At 39.3% G+C, this 17,007-nt stretch overlaps 1 protein-coding gene across 8 annotated transcripts in view; it reads right to left on the bottom strand.

Annotated features, from left to right (window-relative positions):
* Window positions 1-15,223, bottom strand: part of ZZZ3 (zinc finger ZZ-type containing 3) — a 137,229-nt gene extending 122,006 nt beyond the window's left edge. For 2 of the 8 annotated variants that reach the window (XM_017531255.2, XM_017531294.2), the window contains exon 1: window positions 15,058-15,223. The gene's annotated coding sequence lies outside the window, so the exon portion shown is untranslated. Of the gene's footprint in view, window positions 1-14,392; window positions 14,768-15,057 lie in introns of those variants that run through there. The other 6 variants (XM_017531316.2, XM_037739558.1, XM_017531264.2 and 3 more) reach the window with 4 other exon arrangements.
* Between the last annotated feature and the right edge of the window lie 1,784 nt (window positions 15,224-17,007).

Below are 17,007 nucleotides of genomic sequence, written 5' to 3'. Positions count from 1 at the left end.
AGATTAAAAAAAAAAAAAAAAAATTCTGTATCTAAGGGTTCTTCCTTGTTGGTAAGAGTCAATTTCATACCAGCAATTCTCTTCAACTTTTAGGAGATTAAACTGCCAGCAAAAATAATTTATCAGAAACTCTGATCATCTTTATTATTAGTGGATTATTTAATTAAAACCAAAAACTGAATCAAACAATGCCAAACATATTCTTCAGATACTTTTGTGTTACCAAAAAAAGCCTTGGCTGGGCACGGTAGGTAGCCCACACCTGTAATCGCAGCACTTTGGGCAGGCGGATCATGAGGTCAGCAGATCAAGGCCATCCTGGCCAACATGGTGAAACCTCGTCTCTACTAAAAATACAAAAATTAGCCAAGTGTGGTGGCATGTGCCTGTGGTTCCAGCTACTCGGGAGGTTGAGGCAGGAGAATCACTTGAACCTGGGAGGTGGAGGTTGCAGTGAGCCCAGATCACATCACTGCACTAAGCCTGGTGACAGGGCGAGACTCAAAACAAACAAACAAAAAAGCCTATGCACAACCACATCCTAAGTCAGCACACTGTGTGATTATTCACCCCCAGAGTTCTTAAAACACATACCTTGTGGAGATAAAGCTCTTAAAAGAAAGTGACATTCTTGGGAGGCATTCAGATCAAGACAACAGAAACACACAGTAGTTTTTCAGAATCTAGATAACCACTACAGCCAACAAGAGCTCCGCGGCTGTCAATATCATCATGGAACTATGGATAGTAAGTTTCTCTTAATTATCTTCCCTTTCTCTTCCTCCCATTTCCTCTTCATACATTAGATTTTCAACAGTCCATTAAGTGAATCAAAGAATGTTTCCTAGCTCTAAACACATCACTTTAAATCCTACCAATAAGTTAAACTAACGCAAGCAAACAGAAATTAAGAGGTAGAATACCATTAAACTTTTCAGGTTTTTGGTTTTTTTGAAATGGAGTCTCACTCTGTTGCCCAGGTTTGAGTGAAGTGGTATAATCTCAGCTCACTGCAACCTCCGCCCCTCCCAGCTCAGGCAATTCTCCCGCCTCCGCCTCCTGAGTAGCTGGGATTACAGGCACCCATCACCATGCCTGGCTATTGTTTGTATTTTTAGTAGAGACAAAGTTTCACCATGTTGGCCAGGCTGGTCCTGAACTCCTGACTTCAGGTGATCCACCCACCTCTGCCTCCCAAAGTGGTAGTATTATGGGCGTGAGCAGTTTCTTAAAAGTTTTAAAAGGTTTATGGATTAAAGTTTATAGGTAGGTTTTATTACTAAGCTAAGAACTTCTAAAATGCATCAGCTGATAAAAAAGAAAAGAAAACTGTAATAGGCTTAAGGTGGAAATGACCTAAAACAGGTAAAAGAGATCATTTTGGTGTGACAGAAATGTTCTAAAACTGAACTGCTAAAACTATCATTGCATGGCACTATAATTTTACTAAAAAACACTGAATTGTGCATTTAAAAAGAATATGAGTAAGAAATTCCCCCAAAAACCTATTAATATAATAAATACTGTGACCCCCCCATATTACTCCCTTGAAATTAACACCAACATTTAGATCTATTATCGGGCAAATCTCCATGTTGCACTTGAATTAAACTCCAAGGCATAATTTTAGTACATGGGGGGGGCTCCAGATTCTGAACTGCATTGTCATCCTCTTTAATAAACCAATATGGTCCATGAACACGACAGTTAGCATGCATTATCTTTTTTTTATTTTTTTTTTTGAGACAGAGTTTGGCTCTGTCACCCAGGCTAGAGTGCAATGGCACCATCTCGGCTCACTGCAACCTCTGCCTCCTCGGTTCAAACGATTCTCCTGTCTCAGCCTCCCAGTAGCTAGGACTACAGGCGCACGCTAGCACACCTGGCTAATTTTTTGTTTTAGCAGAGATGGGGTTTTGCCATGTTGGTCAGGCTGGTCTCAAACTCCTGACCTCAGGTGATCCGCTCACCTCAGCTTCCTAAAGTGATGAGCCACCACACCCAGCCTAGAATGCAAATTTTTAACCAGTAAGAATTGCCTTACCGATTCATAATCACCTTCTTTGAAACAAAAAAAAGAACTACCTTACTGAAATACACACCAAAACAAAATCTATTAATGCAATAAGGCGTTTGGATGGATAACAACACCTTGATGAATAGACAGACTTCTATGAAAATTATCAGAATTAAACTGAATAGTAGTTATAAAAAACAAAAACAAAAACACAACACCCTGACAAATTCTCATGCAGGTATACCTGATTAAAATCTATCGCAAAAACTACAACCTTATACAAAGTGTTACACAGAAACAAGCCAGGTGCATGGTATGTACACACCTGTAGTCCCAGGTACCCAAGAAGCAGGAAGATTGCTTGACCCCAGGAGTTCACATCTAGCCTGGGCAACACAGTAAGACTCTGTTTAAAAAAATAAAATTTAAAAGAAAAAAAAAGAAAAAAGAATAAAATAAAATAAAATAAACTCTTCAAGGACGTCTGCCCAGCAACTGCCAGTCCAACCTCAGAACGGAGGTACTTTAGTTATTGACCCTTGTAGTCAAGAATAATTATCTCAAATAATTATGTAATCCTCATTTTTCCTTTAAAAACGTTTGTCTTCTTTTACCCCCCTGTATATCCACATGGTTTACTATAGCAACAGTATTCCCACTGCAATGCCCTATTGCCAAATAAACATATTTTCTTTTAGAAAGCCTCTGTTATTTAGGTTGACAAGACCAAAGTATTAAAATCACAGCTATTTCCGCTTCTGATTGTTCTGGTGAATATAAGACTTGAAAGAAAATTCAAATGTCACTGTAAAATGTGATACCAAAAAAATTCATTAGAATATAATCTATGCTATGGCACTGGAACAAAGACATATATGCAACAAATGATACTGGAGATACACATGAAGACAGCACCTCAAACTCCAAAACTCCAGAGTCTGACTGCCTAGGTTCAAGTCCCAAATCCTACATTTAGCACCTATGCGACACTGAGCAACATACTAAACCCCTCTGTTTTGATTTGCTTATTTGTAGAATGAGAGTTACAGTAGCCCTTTATACAAGGTTGCAGGGAGTACTAATGATAATGAATACAGTATCTGGCCCACAGCAAATGTCCAATAAATTTCAGTTATTAGTATTGCTTTTATAATAATTTTTAAAATCACCTAAAGCACCTCTTTTCAATCTTCAATATACACATAGACCACCTGGGAATCTAGTTACAGTTGTCCCTGCCACCCCCATCCACAAGCGATACATTCCAAGATCCCCAGTGGATACCTGAAATTGGGAATAGGACCAAACCAGATAAACACATATGTTTTTTCAATCTGATAACTGAGATGGCTATTAAGTGATTAACCAGTGGGAAGCATACAAAGTATGGACATGCTGGACAAAGGGATGATTCATCCCAGGCAGGACCAGAGGAACAGTAAGAGATTTCATCAGGATACTCAAAAGGGCACACAATTTAAAACATGAATTGGTTATTTCTCAGATTTTCCATTTAATATGTTCAGCCCAAGGAAAATGAAACTGAAGAGTGCAGGAGACAGTACTGTATCTGTTATATGAGAGGTTTGAGTGCAGTGTGAAATTTGAATTCTAGTAAGTTCCCTGATAGGTGCCAGGGAACCATAAAGTAACAAGGATGGTCGTCAAACCTTAGCACACACCAGAATCCTCTAGTGGTCTAGTTTAATACACAGATTTCTGGGTTCCATCTCCACAGTGTGAGAAAATTTGCATTTGTCAATTTCCCAAGTGATGCTCTGCTGTATGCCCAGAATCACATACTGTATTGAGAATGATTGATCAAAGGCTCTCATCTAGGATATGTATCAGAATTGCTTGTGGGGTTTGTGTCTGTTCATTTTGTTTTTTAATGCAGATGCCCTGACTATACCCAAGTACTGCTACTCAAAGTGTGGTCTCCTGACCTACTAAATCTGAAATGCTAAGAGCCCAGCAATCTATTATTTAAAATGAACAACTTTCAGGCGATTATGATGAATGATAAACACTGAGAACCACTGCCATACAGCTACAAATAAATCAAAGTGTCCTTGGTGAAATTCTCCTAACTACAGAAATGAAGTAGCTACCTGTGTGCTTGGCCTAGATCAAACTGGAAAATGCTCTGACTAGTTCACTAGGTAGAACAGCATTTATTCAAATTTAGAAATAACTCTATAACCACTACAAAAGTCAGTTAATCTCTCCCCCATTCTTCTTGAGATAATGTTCCCCTATGGCATGATGTTTCCCCAGCGTCAGACATTTAAACTCTTCAGATTAAAAAACAAATGAGATATATATAGATATCTATATCTATCTACATATATATTTTAGAAATTAGGCTAAAACTTTACAATCATTTAATTTCCACAAAAGCTCAGCAAATAAAAGATGACTGAAGTACAGGACTGCTAAGTATACACATTACTTTTAATCATGAACAAAATATCTAATTTCAGCAACTATAGGCCATTTATAATATTCTGGCCCTTATTCTGGCCCTAACATTTACTGACTGAAATAACCAAAATTTGCTTGGAAAGGAAATGAAGCATATCATCCAGGCTAACTAACCATGGGACTTATATGAAAGAAAAATTATATGCAGGAATATAGTCATAAATCTTTCACTATGACTTTCTTTAAAATTAAAGTGAAATGGGAGGAAAATACAAAAGGAGAACTGCTGAGAAGAAAGTAGCACTTTACAGCCAGGCAGGGTGGCTCATTCCTGTAATCCCAGCACTTTGGGAGGCCAAGGTGGGCAGATCACTTGAGATCAGGAGTTCGAGACCAGCCTGGACAACATGGAAAAACACCATCTCTACTAAAAACACAAAAATTAGCCGGGCATAGTGGCGGACACCCATAATCCCAGCTACTCCGGAAGCTGAGGTGGAAGAATAACCCAAACCCAAGAGGTAAAGACTCCAGAGCCAAGACCACCCCACTACACTCCAGCCTTAGTGAGAGTGAGACTCTGTCACCAAAAAAAAAAAAAAAAAAGTTACACTTTACACTTGAAGTCAGTCTGAAGGGATAAGTAGATAAGGCTTTTGGCTGATTCCCAGTTTTTTTTACCAGCCTATTTGATCTTATAATCCACACACCACAATGTTGTACTGTTCATAAATATCAGTATTTTGAAAGTAAAGTGGCTTAAATTTAAACCTTTTTCTTGGTGCAGAGGCTCACAACATGCTTTGAAATAACTGAAGAAACTACAGGGTATCATAAAATTATAATGGAAATCACTGCTTGAGGAATTCAAAGAATTAAAAGAAAGCTACCAAGTCATAAGATAAAAGTCCAAAAAGCCATTAGCTGGCCAGGAATGCTGTGCTATAGTTTTTAAAATAAAATTTTTAAGTAGGAAAAAAAAAGCTGAGATACTGCATAAGCCATCAATGACAGAAATTTTAAAATATACTGTCATCCAAATAGTATTAAAACACAAAAAAGGTCTACCACAGATTCTAAAATGAAGGCTTTTATTTGCTGTCCCCTACTAGGAGTTCTTGAAAACTATGAATGCCTGCCTCGCCCACTGTGGCAGATTGATGGGAAAAAAAAAAAAAAAAAAAAAAAAAAAAAAAAAAAAAAAAAAAAAAAAAAAAAAAAAAAAAAAAAAAATATATATATATATATATATATATACATAATGCATAACCTAGGCTTAAAAGCAAATAAAAAAACTCTATGGTACTAGACATCAAAAGAGTAGCTTCTCTGAGTGGGGGGTGGCACCTGGGGACCATTAATGACCGGAATAAGCACACAAGTTCTGACAGTGTTCTTCTTAGTGACAATTAGACCAGTATGTTCACTGTGAAAATTCACTGAGCAGTACACTTATCACAACCTTCCGTGTATTACACTTTAATTGTATTTACATTTATTTAAAAAGAAGATTTCTCCTTACGAAAAGAAACACTGGCCGGGCAAGGTGCTTATGCCTGTAATTTCAGCACTTCAGGAGACCAAGGTGGGCAGATCACTTGAGGTCAGGGGTTTAAGAACAGCCTGGCAAACATGGCGTAACTCTGTCTCTACTAAAAATACAAAAATTAGCTGAGTGTAGTGGCACATGCCTGTAGTCCCAGCTACTTGGGAGATTAAGGCAGGAGAATCACTCAAACCCATGATGCAGAGGTTGCAGTTAGCCGAGATTGCACCACTGCACTCCCAACCTGGGTGACAGAGTGAGACTCCATCTAAAAAGAAAACAAAGAAACTTACTGCAAAAACACCATAAAAATCTACATACAGTGAACACAGTTCAGGTAAGAATTATAGGTTTGGGGTGTGGAGTGGAGAGTTAACACAGAGAAGTATTACAACCCCAAAAATCTACAGAAATAAAAAAATTTAAATTAAAAAAAAAGAGAAGTATTACATACATATTACAAAGTTCTTCAAGGGCTATCAGTGGATAAATCTCACACACACGACACACCACCCTTTGCCAGGAGAAATAATCTTGGTATTTCCCTCTATAATACAGCCAAGCCAGCTAAAAGCTTTATTTCATTTTATTTATGAAACATCAATCTGCTTTCTAATGGGAAAGTGTGTAAGAATGGCAGGGTCCATTTTCCTTGAACTTCTGACCAATTTAAAAAACTAGTAAGGAGGGTAAATAGTGCCAGAATATAATTAGCAACTCTATTTCCTAGACCACTTCAATGACATTTTGAAAAAGCAACTCATCTCTTACAGAGCAGCAGAATTCCAGCAGGAAAAAAAGGTGTAAATTATGTTTCAATGCCTTTAAATCTCACCATAACCCAAGACAGAAGTAAATTACATCACATCAAATTCTTCATCTTCACTTCTCTGTAGGTGTTTCCAAGCACAGGACACACTTTTTTTTTCAAATATTTATTATTGTTTCACACTCAGTTACTTAAATCTCGTTTTTCCTACTAGCATTATTGTAAGCAGAAAAATCTGCAAACAGAAAACATTAAAGCCATTTAATAAAATAACAGCTTTGCAGCCATCACAATTTTAAAATGTAAATAAACATAAATACCTTTTTCAATTATTTTGAGATCATGAATTATTTCATAACAGAAAAAAAAGGCATCATAGTAAAGAGTAAACACTTTCAGTATTAAAAACGCTCTCATTGACATAGATATCTTCCTAATGTTTACTTGAATGTCTTATGTTATTATTAAATTTCAGTAAATGTATCATATTGCCATCTCAACATTTGAAGAAAGGTATTGTGATTCTGTAACCTGAGTTCTACAACTGTTAAATGAAACTTTTTCATTAAATATATTAGAGGTACATGATGTCAAGTTGTATACTGCTGTTTAACAAACAATTTCTAAATTATTGATCTTAGAAGTTAATTTCTCCAATTCCCCAAAATCTGCCTAAGTAGTTTTCTCTTTACAGTTGCTAGTACTGTTCTTTCTTGTTTGTTAGAGTTTTTTGACAGAGTCTCACTATGTCACCCAGGCTGAAGTGCAAGGGTGCAATCTTGGCTCACTATAGTCTCATCCTTTTGGGGTCAAGCGAACCTTCCACCTCAACCTCCCCAGTAGCTGAAACTACAGGTGCACGCCACCACACTAGGCTAATTTTGTGTATTTTCTGTAAAGATGAGGTCACATTATGTTGCCCAGGCTGGTCTCAAACTCCTTGGCTAACATGATCCTCCTGCCTTAGCTTCCCAAAGTGTTGGGATTACAGACATGAGCCATTGTGGTCAGCATAGTACTTTTAAGTAGTTTCATATTTTATCTCTGTTTAAGGGAGAAACTGTTTCATTCAATGCAACTAAGTTCTGTGGTATGGAAAAATCATATTTCAAATTTTGGCTGACAAGAAAAGGAATTATAAAACATTGTTTTGTTAAAAAATAGCTTTATTATCCTCAATTTACAGTAACCTTTTTTTTTAAAAAAAAAAAAAAAAAGATGGGGTTTCACCATGATGGCCAGGCTGATCTTGGAACTCCTGACCTCAGGTGATCCACCCACCTCAGCCTCCCAAAGTGCTAGGATTACAGGCGTGAGCCACTGGGCCCGGCCCACAGTAATCTTAAAAATAAATAAGGAAACAAACACCACAATAAGACGAAAGCCAAGGAAAAAGATATTAAACATATCACAGAATCATCTAAAAACAATATGAATGTTTTTAAGGCTTGGGATAAAAATAAACAATTTAAAATAAAAATGATTAAAATGTAAAAATGAAGCATAACAAAAAAATGACAAAAATTTAAAAATTAAATCCTTATTTAATAGAGTTGAGACAATTACCAAATTGGAGGAAAACATTCAGATTCTCATTCACACCAATGCCAGATGAGGTAAAAAGTTAAACTTATTTAAATCTAACTTGGAAAAATTAAACAGAATTAAACCAGTATTATTTATTATAGTTCTGTCTGATAAGGGGGGAATTTCATAAAATCAATACAACAAAATTCTTTCAAGATGTTTGGGCCGGACACAGTGGCTCACCACTGTAATCCCAGCACTTTGGGAGGCCAAGGCTGGTGGATCACCTCAGATCAGAAGTTCCAGAGCAGCCTGACCGACATGGCAAAAACCCCATCTCTACAAAAATACAAAAATTGGCTGGGCGCGGTGGCTCACGCCTGTAATCCCAGCACTTTGGGAGGCCGAGGTGGGTGGATCACCTGAGGTCAGGGGTTTGAGACCAGCCTGGCCAACATGGTGAAACCCCGTCTCTACTAAAAATACAAAAAATTAGCTGGGCATGGTGGCGCGTGCCTGTAATCCCAGCTACTCAGGAGGCTGAGGCAGGAGAATTGCCTGAACCCAGGAGGTGCAGGTTGCAGTGAGGCGAGACCGTGCCATTGCACTCCAGCCTGGGTAACAAGAGCGAAACTACATCTCAAAAAAATAATAATAATAATACAAAAAAATTAGCTGGGTGTGGTGGCATGCATCTGTAGTCCCAGCTACTCAGGAGGCTGAGGCAGGAGAATCACTTGAACCTGGAAGGTAGAGGCTGCAGTAAGCCGAGATTGTACCACTGCTCCAGCCCAGGCAATAGACCAAGATTCTGCTTCAAAACAAAGAAACAAAAAGATGTTTGATGGCAATAATGTTAAAATTCCATTTATCTTAAATTTCACAAGATAAATACATCTATAAACATGTTTCACCTCTAATAAAGAAATAAAGCACAATGTGTCATATGCCTGTATTAAACCTTCATAAAAAATGTTAAATGTTGATGAGTATAGAGTAACCACCACTCCAAAGGATATACAAATTTATCCCTTTTGATTAATATTGTACAGTGTGTTTTAAGAGCCTTCAAAATATCTAAAAATCACTTTTGGCAACACAGAAGAGATGATACTATATACATGAAACATGTATAAATATGTTTTTCACATAGGGGAATAACATGGTATGTTCACTGTACAGAACATTTTACAATCATTTACAATGGTAGTTATTAAGCCGCATTGTGAGAATGAAAAAGTGTTATCTAACAGTAGATTAAAAAGCAAGACATGGAATTAAATGTTTTTTATCCACAAGTATGTAAAAAACATACATTAAAATAATGGAAGAAATGTATCAAAATGCTAATAATAGTTATATTAATTCCCAAGATATAATTCCTCAAGCCAGCTTTCAAAATCATTAAAATACATACACACACCTTATACACAAGTCAAAGACTATCTACTTTAACTCTACCACTAATGGAAGCATCAGTTTAAATAGACATACTAAATGAGACAGAGAAGGCCAGCAATGCAATGAAGACGACTCACTGCAAAATGAAACACCTGGCACCTTAGGACACTTGGGCTAAGAATAGAAACTCAATACCAGGATTCAAAATTATACAACTCAATCGTATGCATAGGTCATTTACTAATTCTAATTAACTGCTTTACTATTTTCTTCATGAGCAGATGTGCTAATCTTTAGGCGATTGGTTGTTCATTACTGATATCAACTATTAAATGTAATAGAGCCTTGTTTGGGAGTAATTCCTTAAAATATTAAATAAGTAGAAAGACAAATAGGTTAAAATCATAGAAAAAAGGAAGTTCCATACACAATAGTACCATTTTTACTTGGTATCATCAGAGAAGGAGAGATCTACAAGTAAATTTTCCAGAAAACTGAAACTTAACATTTAACAAAGTTTTGAAAATGTTTACTTTTATAGCAATCTCAAAAGACACCAATTTCTTACTTCCTTAAACACAGTACACAGAATAAGAGTTTATGATTAAAGTCATCATTGTGAAGCATCAACTTACTAGGCTGCTCTAAGATACTGTCATTCTTTCAGAAGTTAATGATCATACAAGTGAAGGTCTTTATGTAATGGCCTTAAAACACTATTCTACTAAAGTCCCACCTACTTTTTTAATAGTTCTTTCTCTTGAAGATGACATTTCAGCTGCCCATGTCCCCGACTCCAATGGCTAACACTGTAGATTCTTATCTGTGGACTAATTCCAATTAGTAGTTGCCTAATAAAGGCTAATGGCTTATTATACTTGGTTGCAGTCATTTTGAAGGCTCAGAGATTATGTTCAGGTTTTCTGCTATGTTTCAAATGGCTGAGATCATTAGCAATAAATGTCAGTTGAATTACTGATTCTAACTTATAAATATGCTGGAGTTCCAAAAAAAAAAAAAGTAATAATAATACCTGAATAGTCTGATCAATCACAACGTGATATTCTCCTCAAGGAAAGTTACCCTACTCCTCCTCTCTAATAAGACAAAAATTACCTACATAAGTGAAAAAGATCAGCTGAAAAGAAAAACAGGTGAGAAGGAAAGGGTCAAACAAAATAACCAGGTCAGGCTTTGGACTTTGGGAAATATTTACTGAGAGTGGTTTTCAGAGTACAATGATAGTGGTTTTCAGAGCATTAATTACAGAAATTTGCACCAGAGTTTATACCAAATCTCTAGTAAATACTACTCTAAAAATGAAACTCTTCCAGCAACTATTCCTTGTAGGTAACTCCAAACTGAATTTTCCTATGAAATTTAAGTGTTTTTATTTTATTTTTAACACAAGGTCTCACTCTGTTGCCCAACCTGGAGTGCAGTGGTACAATCACAGCTCACTGCACTCTTGAACTCCCAGGCTTAAGCGATCCTCCTACCTCAGTCTCCCAAGTAGCTGGTACTATAGGTGTGCACTACCATACCCAGGTAATTTTTTTCCTTTTTTTTTTTTTTGGTAGACAGGGTCTGGCTATGTTGTTCAGGCTGGTCTCAAGCAATCCTCCCACCTCAGCTTCCCGAAGTGCTGCTATTACAGGCATGAGCCAACAGGCCCAACTTAAGGTAACTTATAAAGTTACAGCTCTGTGGAAATTGACATGGTATCAGACCTTAAGGAAAAAAATCCAAGTGAGAACAAATCAGCATTAGCACTGTTACTAATTTCCTCTGATCACTGAAGTTCATTAGCTTTCATCACTTCTATGACCATGATAATTGAGAAAAACAAAAATAAAATCCATTGGTTATTTAAATTTTACTCAAGCAAACTCAAAACATGTAACAATATATTTTTCCTCTCCCTTGGATTTTTCTCAGTATGTTTCTACCAAGTACCTCAAATAATTTCGTGTCTGTAAAAGATTGATAAGTCCCAAGAGCCACTACTGAAAAGTTTATAAAACAAAACTTGTAAGTGCAAGGAACATAGGTTATTTCATAGATCAGATGCACACGTGGACTATTAAAGGTCCAGTTACCAAGCTAAACTTATGTAGATACCTTTGCAAAGGCCATTGTAGAACTGTGACCTTCAAACTCACTGTCATTTTCACAATTTCCTACTTCTAAAAATAATAATAAAATGTACTTAACAAATATTTAACAGAATGGCTTTAAAGTAAAGAATTTACAAAGTTTCAATTAAATACCACCTTAAGTTGCTGACTTTTATGACAGGAGATATCTGGCAATTCTGTGAATGGACCCAGAACTGTCCAAAAAATTAGTTAAGAGGAGAAAATTGCCTCAAATACTGATTCCAAATGCTGGTCAACTCGGGTTTTCCTCCAACTCTTATAAGCCTGCCTATTCTTGGACGATGGCTCTTGCCTCACCGTCAACCTTCTACATTCCTCTTTTCTCCCCAGTTTGTCCAATTCCATTGCAATAACGACCTCTACACTCCCAATGTCCCCTTTTCCTCCTTCCATCATACTTCTCAACACTCACTTCTATTCCTCAACATTTCTACTTGCATTGTTAGAACAAAAAAAAAACACACACTGCCCAAAGAACGGACATTTTTTTTAATGTGACTGGTCTGATAAATATTATTACTGGTAGGCTTGAGGGAAAATTACAAAAACAACACTTAGAAAATGATAGCCGCCTAGCAACTTTAAGTATACACATATTTGAACTAACTAGTGATACATCTACCACCTTCCAGCTGAGATCACCAAATTGCATGGTCAGAACTATCATTTTAATCACGCTGACACACTTTTAAAACATCTGAAAAACTCCTATAGGTATACTTAGGTTACAGCTTAGAATATGTAATATATATTGAATTCCAGGATACTAAAAAAGAAAAAAAAAAAGGATATATAATATATAAAGGTAAATATATAACAAACATTAAACATAAAAATATAAAACTCAAGTGATGAAACATTATTTAAATCTTGTTTTACATGTACTTTCTGTGCAAAGCTTACCCAGCACAATAAACTTTACTGCAAAAATAACACTGTTACTTGTGATATTTTCACAAGATTATACGACCCAAAAAATCAGTACAAACAAAAAAAATCTGCTTTTTATCTCAGTATGCATACATGAGTCTTGACAAACAGGCATGTAACACTAAATAAACATGTAGTTAAAAAATCTTTACTAACTGCCAATATTGTGGTGGTACCCCATAAAACAACACTTTCTCCCATTCATTTAAGAAATAATAACTAAACTAAAATATGGAAATATCTGGAATGATACACAGCAACCACAAAGAGTGGTTACAGGCAGATTTAAAATGAGGAAGGGAACTTTGTGGTACCGTGAAACAAGCATTGTGTTACTCTACACTATATACCTCTCTGTATTATGTATTAAAAAAAAGAAAACTTTTGTAGTTTTTAAAAAAAACTATAAATGAATTAACTAGTTACCTGATTCGTTTTGTAATTAACTCCCCACTCCCCATTTAGTACTGCAACTACTAAATAAAATCCAAACACTACTTAAGAATACGAAAAATCAAAGTTATATTGCAAATTCATTTCTGAGACATTAGGGAAGTGGAGAGAAAAATTGATTTCAAACTCACTTAAGAAAAACAAAGCTCAAACTCTGATACCAAAGTTTATGAGTTTGCTCTTTATTAAAAAGGTGACCTGAGGCCAGGCGCGGTGGCTCACGCCAGTAATCCCAGCACTTTGGGAGACCGACGAAGGTGGATCACTTCAGGTCAGAAGCTTGACACCAGCCTGGCCAACATGATAAAACCCCGTCTCTACTAAAAATACAAAAATTAGCCAGGCATGGTGAAGCGCGCCTGTAATCCCAGGTACTGGGATGCTGAGGCAGAAGAATCGCTTGAACCCGGGAGTCAGAGGCTGCAGTGAGCCGAGTTCATGCCACTGCACTCCAGCCTAGGCGACAAGGACAAGACTTTGTTTCCAAAAAAAAAAAAAAATTCACATGAAATAGTCTCTTACCTTAAATATATAACCTAAAACAACCATCCCTAAACCTCAAAGATAGCAACCTCAGTAACACAGTAGTAATTAAAACCCTACCGATAACTGAGTTAACAGGCACGCACAAAATGATTAAAAGCGAGATTTTGTTCTGACCTCACGTGCTGTCAGAGACATAACGAGCCCTCCAAAATACTGCCAAAAAGTTACTGAAAATACGAAGTCAGGGTGAGGAGTAAATGACACCTAGAGAAAACAGATGGGAGGTGTTCTGTTTCAGGAGATGGGAGACAGGTACTGCAGCAGAAAACGCGACAGAATAGTTAACAGGTCTGGAATACTTTAGAAAATGGCAACGAGGGGAAAAACTAGCAAGAACGTTTCAAAGTAAGAGGAACGGCATCCAATGGAATCATCAGGTCTGCGCGAGCACGGCTCCGGACTTCCAGTGAGTGGGACAGGGTGGAACTACCACTGCGTGGGGAGGAACCAGCTGAGGGGTGCATACGCTTCTGCAGGTGGCTGAGCGCCCGCAGGGGGATGGGGAAGGCAGTGTTGCCTCAACGGGGTCACTGTAGTCCCTTCAAGACTATGGGAAGCTGATGCAGCACGTATCCCGGCACCAAGAGGCACTCGCCCCGGGCCCCTCCCTAACGACTTGCCTTGTAGAAAGAGTTGCGGGTCCCAGGCCCCCGGAACCCAAGGCTCCGCCATCCAGGACAACTGCTCTGCCAACGAGGTCCCGCGAGAATCGAGAGATCTCGCGATACAAACCCACTCGCATCTCGCGAGCTTCCTCTAATACCAACATGGCGGTACAGAAAAATCAGTATTTCGGAACTTAAAAAGCGATTCACTGACGGAGTAGAGAACATTTAAAACACAGAGAAAGTAGGAAGTCTTTTCCGCTTTATGTCTCCTCCTTTCCCCTAGCACAGGAGAAAAGCGGCAATCTTAAAAACCTCCGATTACCACGGTTATACTACACAAACAGCGCATCACGCTACCTCAGCCAGTCTCCCTGTCACGTGGAAACATTTTCGGCGTGCCAGTCACGTGGGCCGCTACTGAGCGAGCGCGCGCCCGACGCCCTCCCTAGAGCCCTCCCCGCCCCCCTTTCTCCCGCGCACACGTGCGCGCGCACCCCCGCCCCACGTGGGGGCTTCGCCGTAGCAGCCGACGCCGCCGTCGCCTCCAGCCCACCCCCTCCCGGTACTTGACTCCAAATCCAGGTCCCAAGCCGATCGTTTGCCACCCGCATTACCTCCCCCTTCATTCTCCCTCCCCCATGTCTGGCCCTCACCACGTGCCCTGAGCTCCTGCTCACCTTTCGCGCGGGGTCGAACGCCACGGGCCACTTGGGGAGGCGCCACCGCCGTGGCCGCTCTCCGCCCCCGCCACGGCACTTGCTCCGGTGGCCGCCGCTGCAAGAAGCTCGACAGCGGCGCCGCGGCGCTTCCAGGTGGGTCCCCGCCTCCCGCTCCTGCCACTTCCCGCAGCACCAGCGGCTCCTTCCGGTCCCCTCCTTTCTCCTCCTCGTTGGGACGGGCGGGCGGCGGCGGCGGCTGTTGCTGTTGTTGCTGCTCCAGGCGCGCTCACTACACCGCCTGCTGGTAACCGCGGCCCGTGCAGCGCCCGCGGGTCGGGGGCCGCCGGTGCCCTCCCCGGACCGCCCCTGCCCCTGAGCGAAGGTTGATCAACCGAGGGCGGGTTGCAGTCCATCCCTTGCAACCGTCCAACCTGCTCTAGCAGAGGAAACTCGTCCCCGTACCTCCGCCGTTGGAAATCGGCTTCATCCTGCCCTTTGTGGCCTCCTGAGAGATTTGTAAACCCCACCTCCCATAGCACTGTGGTCTCAAACCAGGAGAACATCCATGTATGTGTATTTATGATGGTGCTTCTGCCTCCTCTCGCTCACCTCTGGCTTTCTGGCTGGTACCACAGCACGCAGGCTCGAACCACTTCAGGCCTTTGCGCTTGCTGATCTCTCTGGCAGAACACTTCCTTCAGATTTTTTTTAACTCGTCGATGTTCGATGCGTTATTTCAGGTCCCTTTTCAGAGGGCTGCCCAGACCACTGTATCCAAAAAAGTACAGCTGCACCATTGCTTTAACTCTTTACCTTCCAGACCTTATTTGTCAGTGTCCTCGCCACCAAGAAGGTAAGATTTTTAAAGACAGGGACTTAGTAAACTATTTTGCTCATTGCTGTATCCCCAGAATTGTGTCTGGCACAAAGCAGTGCTCAGTAAGTATCAAAACAGATCTACCAACTATATTGAGCATGTAGGAAAATAAAGTCCAACACATTAATGAAGATAAACAATGTCATCATTTATGAGCTTTGGAAAAACTGAGCTAAACCTCCTTCCCTGGCTATAAAGATTATCTTCGAAAAATATAAAATCCAGTGGTAGAAGCCGTTAACTGGGGCTCTTCTTTGACGTTGTCAAGTACTGCTTCATTACTTTTGTTTTCCTTTGGAACATGTTTTTTTCAAGCAAGTGGATACATGTTGTGCCTTCTTTTATGTTGGTAATAAAAGTTTTTAAATGGTGTTCTGTATTTTAGCTTTGAGTTCAAGTCAAAGTAACATCCACTTCAAAAGGGTTACGTGTTTTTATATTAATACATCAATTATTTGTCGAACATACTGGTGTTTCTGGGTGGCAGTATGTCAAAAATAAAAATAAAAAGAAGGGCCGGGCACAGTGGCTCACACCTGTAATCCCGCCACTTTGGGAGGCTGAGGCGAGCGGATCACCTGGGGTCGAAAGTTCAAGACCAGCCTGGCCAACATGGCAAAACCTCGTCTCTACTAAAAATACAAAAATTACCCAGGTGTGGTGGCACATGCCTGTAATCCCAGCTACTTGGGAGGCTGAGGCAGGAGAATTGCTTGAACCCACGAGGTAGAGGTTGCAGTGAGCTGAAATCACGCCACTGCACTCCAGCCTGGGTGACAGAGCAAGACTCTGTCTCAAAAATAAAAAACGAAAGATAAAATACACTAGTGACCTATACTAAGACTAGAGATACAAAAATAAACACGTTTCTCTACCTTGCTCTTTGTACTTACAGAGCCCAATTCTATTATAATAACCATACTTGCCATGTTTTTGGTTCCTGTGTGCCAGGCCAAATGCTGTGTACTTTTCTATGTTACCCTATTTTAGGCTTCTGACAGTCCTATGAGATATATACTATTTGTGGTAGGCCTTGCAATGCACTTTTCAGACCCAACTTCAGGAATAAAGAACTGAGCTGCTGCTGCCAA

This window comes from Cebus imitator, unplaced genomic scaffold (assembly GCF_001604975.1).
Source record: "Cebus imitator isolate Cc_AM_T3 unplaced genomic scaffold, Cebus_imitator-1.0 Scaffold3, whole genome shotgun sequence".
Taxonomy (NCBI): domain Eukaryota; kingdom Metazoa; phylum Chordata; class Mammalia; order Primates; family Cebidae; genus Cebus; species Cebus imitator.
This window is presented reverse-complemented; position numbering and strand designations above follow the sequence as displayed.